A 5,318-nucleotide genomic window follows, 5' to 3' on the forward strand; every position below is an offset into this window, starting at 1 on the left:
TATGTTACAAGTTCACAAAATATCAGAAACAGCACTTATCAATTATAAATATCCAGAATATTACAGCGGTGAAATATATATGATTGTCATTTTACTCTAAAAGCTTATTTATATCCATATGTAATCAGTATTTTCTGATTATATGAGATTAGCTAAGGTAACTCCATTTTTTTAAATGGAGAGCGACGCTACATGACTAACTATAGAGCGGTATTATTTTTTGCTGACCTTTTAGAAATATTCTGAAAACCGTAACCCTTGATTGGATCTGTTTGTTGATAAATATAAAGTACTGGATGAACACCAGTGTGGGTTATGTGTGAGAGTATCATTTTTTTCTTCTATTCAGATAGATATATAATGTACTAGATATGTAAGTGCTGCTTCTGCATGAGCCTGTCACTGTTTGTTCAGTGTCATTTTTTTCCCTGTCCTACTCAGTACTTTAGCAATCAGAGTAGTTGTCTGAAGGAAAGATGCTCAACATATTTATTTTTCCAAGTGGACTAATATGCCAATGTCATATTAGTCCACTTGATTGATCTGTGTGTGTGAATGTGTGGATGACTGGATGTGTAAAGCGCTTTGGGGTCTTTAGGGACTAGTAAAGCGCTATATAAATACAGGCCATTTGCCATCTATATTATTGTTGTTTATTAACTTATTTTATTTTAAGGTATAACAAATTGGACAGACAGTTAGAGAGAAAGGGACAAAAGAAGGAAAGAAAGGGAGAAAGAAAAACAGAGGGAAAGGGGGACAGTAAGAGAAGGCCCTGAGAAAATCTGTTGGATCAGCTGTTAAAAGAAGAAAAATAAAAACAAACAACAAGAGAACACAATACAGAGATCAAAGCAACAACCTAGACAAGTAACACTAAATACTAAATATTGAATGTTATTTAGCAGCACACAAGACCAACAGCGCACAATATACTCTGAGAAAGTCTGTGAGCACCTGTGTGCACATCTGTGTGCACATCTGTGTGTGTGAGCCCGCTTGAGTTCAAAAGGTTTCTGCATGTAACGATCTGCTAGAAGGTGTGGGGAGCCATAGTCCTGCTCCCCAGAGCATGAAGCAGACATGGAGAAGACCCACCAGAGGGTAAAAGCCCAAGGAAAACCACCTGAGAGGCAACTGCACCACCCTCCTGGAAAGAGCTGAGAGCCCCAGACATGGGGTCACCCAGTAGCCACGGTGCAGAAGCCACAGGGCACTGCAGTGACGAGCCTGCAGGCAGCCAGTCGCACCAGAAGGACCCAGCCCCGGTCCCATAGGCCCGAGGGCACGCCACCCCCCTGGAAGGGGCCCGAACCCGGCCATGTGTGCCAGGCCCCACCAAGCAGCCGCCGGGAGTGAGGTACATACTTGAGCGCCCAGCCCCGGACACCAAGAACCACCAACACACATACGTCTGAGGGCATCAGCCACCGGCAGGAAGTGTGGTGGGTGGAGACAAGCCTCCACACCTAGGGGGGCTTGAGATGTCCCAGAGAGGCAGAGGCGGAGACTCAAGCTGGCACATGGACACAGACAAACAGGCACACACACGAGTCCAACATCATCATCAAGTTTGCAGATGACACAACCATCATAGGCCTCATCACAGGCAACGATGAGACGGCCTATAGAGAGGAGGTGATGGCGCTGTACGAGTGGTGTCTGGAAAATAACCTGACTCTCAACATCAGCAAAACTAGAGAGATGATAGTGGACTACCGGAAACGACCAGTCAGGGAGCACCAGCCCATCCACATCAACGGTGTCAAGGTCGAAAGGGTCAGCAGCTTCAAGTTCCTTGGAGTCAACATCACTGAGGACTTCTCCTGGACCCTTCACACAGACACTGCTATCAGGAAAGCTCGCCAGCGGCTTTACTTCCTGAGGAGGCTGAGGAAGTTTGGTATGAACGCCAACATCACCTCAAATTTCTACAGGTGTGCGATCGAGAGCTTGCTGACGAGCTGCATCACAGTTTGGTACGAAGCTGCTCTGCCAGCAGCCGTAAGTCACTACAGAGGGTCAAGGCAGCAGAGCACATCACTGGCACGAGGCTTCCTGCCATTCAGGACATTTATCTCCAGCGATGCCTCCGTAAAGCACCCAGCACATCAGCTGTTCTCCTTGTTACCATCTGGCAGACGTTACAGGAGTCTGTCTGCTCGGACTACAAGACTTAAACACAGTTTCTACCATCAAGCCATACGACACCTCAACCACAACACTTAAACACACACACACAGTCCACAGGACGCACTCAGACGCTACCCTGCAGCTTCACAAGTTCTCTGTTTAATCTGCACTGGTCACTCCACTTTATTGTCGTTGATATTTATATTTAAAAGTGCAATACTGTAAATTTCTGCTGCTCATTCCTGTGCAATATCCCATCTGCCCTCCGTCATATTTCTTTCCAAGATTTTCTTATTTAATCACTAGTGTACATATATTTATATTTATAGATACATATATATTTAGTCATCTTTTCTCTTTTACCACGTCTCTCTAATATTTTGCTCTTTACTATTTTTCTATTTATTTATTTTATTTTATTTTCTTCTACTGTACCATGCTGCAGAGTGACTGCTGCTCGTCAAACACATTTCATTGCAATGTTGACCCTGTGCTAACTTGCATAAGACAAATAAAACTGAAAACTGAAACACAGACACAAGCATGCATTCCCACCCTCATGCACAGAAAAAAAGAACATTGTCTCCGTCTCCGCAGCAGGTGCTTCCTGTCGCTGCCGGACGCTCGCTTATCGTCTGGAACATCAGCAGCAGTTCTGCAACAAACTGTCACTCATGCAGGCACAATTTTGCAGTCACAAGCAAAATATAATTAAACTTTCACCTATAAATGAGCCCATCTACTGTGTGTGTGTGTGTGGGTGTGTGTGTGTTTGTGTCAACCTCAAATGCACTCAGTTTCACCTCTCACCTCACCAGCTTAACCTTGTAACCTTTCCACCAGACAGAAGGCCAGCACGTACACAACTGAAACTATATGTGTAATATATTGAATAAATGTTTTGATCAAATGATACTACTCAAAACTTAATAAAAGAATATGAACAAATAAAAGATAACAATGAATAACCTGGTTATTCAAATAGCCTCATCCAGACAGCTCCTCAAAATAACCACCAAAACATGCACACTTTACAGAGCAAACAAAGATATTTGAGAAGTACACTTCCTGACTTATTCTGAGTCATCTGTTACCAAGCAAACTCAAACGCAGCAGGTTGCTGAATACACTCAGGTCTTTATTCAGGCCTGTTTCTAGATTATATGTGATATATGTATTAAAAGCGTGTATGCATCCTTCCATAGCTCTAGGCCACTTTACTCAATAGATCGGCCGGACGAAGCTTCTGACCATCAATTAACTGACTGAGCTTCAACTCTTTAATAAGCACCAAAATGCAATGTGTATAAAATGATTACAGTTGCTCCTGCAATGAAAGATCATTATATGATTATGATACCACCTGTAATACAGACTTTAATGTAATGTCTATTAATTTAATGTCTGACAACTTTAACTGTCTTCAGAACATTGCAGAGGCCTTACTGACAGTGTTTGGCTCTACATGTCTGTGTGAGCAGACTTTCTCTCACATGAGTCCTCAGGTAGCCTCTGAAAGCTGGACGCTCGGAGACCTGTGTCTCTGAGTGGGAGACCAGAGGTCAGAGTGTATTAACAAACATGCCATATTGGCTTAGTTTATGTTTCTTATCATTGTTGTGAGGAGACCATGAATAGCATTTGTATTTTCTGTTCATTTGCTGTTATGGAGTCCTTGTTATGGATAAAAAGTCTTTTTTTTGTTGTGAAATAGCTGATAACTCCTCGCTGAAAGCTGCCAACGTCTGCAAACAAAAATAAATTTATAAAGTGGTTCTATATAGTGTGTAACTGTTAATATAGAGCGTTATTAAATTTATTCTTAATGCAATCATATGGCACACTGACTTCTGAGGAAATTTTAGATGGCACTCGTCATCAGAAAGGTTGCTGACCCCTGTTATAGTCTATGGCTTGGAAAGAAGTTGGTTTGGAAGCATATTTGGCGATGCTTCATCCTCTGCTTTGTGTTTGTGTGGGAACCCCGTTGATAGGTTTGTAGCTTGAACCCATCCGCTGGAACGTTGAAGGCAATATAATTACACTGCAAAGCAAGACACAAGTAGGCAAGCTTCTTCATGTTTCTCGTGCACGGGAGAGAACCGGACAGGCGCCGTTCCTTCGCTTGACCCCAGTTGCTCTCGTCCGTTCTCCCGTACACTGTTCTTTTATTGAGGTTACATGAATATGCATAGGTTCATTAACATATGACGTCTACATACACACAAAGAGTACCTTGCCGTGTTTTTGTTGTTGTGTGTGTGTGTGTGTGTGTCAAGTGTGATGACTAGTTGTAAAAATACTGCCTGAACCTATGTGCTATACGCCAATGTGTGTGTGTGTAGACATCTAAAGATGTGTGTGTTGTGTGTGTGAGGGAGGATCTGAGTGTGTGTGGTTGTGGACTGCTGATCAATAGGGTCAAACATCCTTGGTCAGGAAGAGGGTAGCCTCCCTCCTCCACCCTGAGCAACTAGAGGTTCATCCTAGTACACGGTGAGGAGTCCTGCAGTTCTTATCTAAACAAAGAATACTACTATAAAGAAACTAGAACAGACGCAACTACAGTGATAATCTTACCATAAGTAAAAAACACACCTAAGACACGGTTATGACCTGCTCAGCTCTCCCAAAGTCTCGCTGGTCTACATGACACACAAACTGTTTGCCACCGACTATCAATGGATTCAAACCGTCTACCAAATAATACAAAGCTAAAATTCCAGAAAAGAGCTCTAGAGCCATATATAACTGAAATATTTCTGAAGCATAAATGACAGATCAACAAGTAGCAAAATCTCATAAACACTCGCCTGTGTATTGATTTTATATTTTTAATCATACCTACACTCAACAAAGATGCTTTTTGCCAGTAAAAGGCTTTAACTACCAGCCAGCTTGAAGGCCTGTGAAATACATAAGCTCTGAATACATAATTAGAGATAAGAGTTGATCAGTATAATTAGAGATCGTAAGATATTAATTAATGGCAGACTTCTTTGAGCCAGTTTTGTAGAATGGGTGTCAATAAAAGACCAGGTTGCATGGTCTGGAGGACCAGTAATTACTTGAAGTATAACTTCAGAAAAGAATCAATTACAGAAAATAGAGTCTTAACTAACACTCAAATCCGGTACTAAGGAGTACCGCATGTAGATGATTATATCATTCACAAAGCTCCAACG

Source organism: Haplochromis burtoni, unplaced genomic scaffold, assembly GCF_018398535.1.
Source record: "Haplochromis burtoni strain Fernald_Lab_line unplaced genomic scaffold, NCSU_Asbu1 Contig_394, whole genome shotgun sequence".
In the NCBI taxonomy this organism is placed as follows: domain Eukaryota; kingdom Metazoa; phylum Chordata; class Actinopteri; order Cichliformes; family Cichlidae; genus Haplochromis; species Haplochromis burtoni.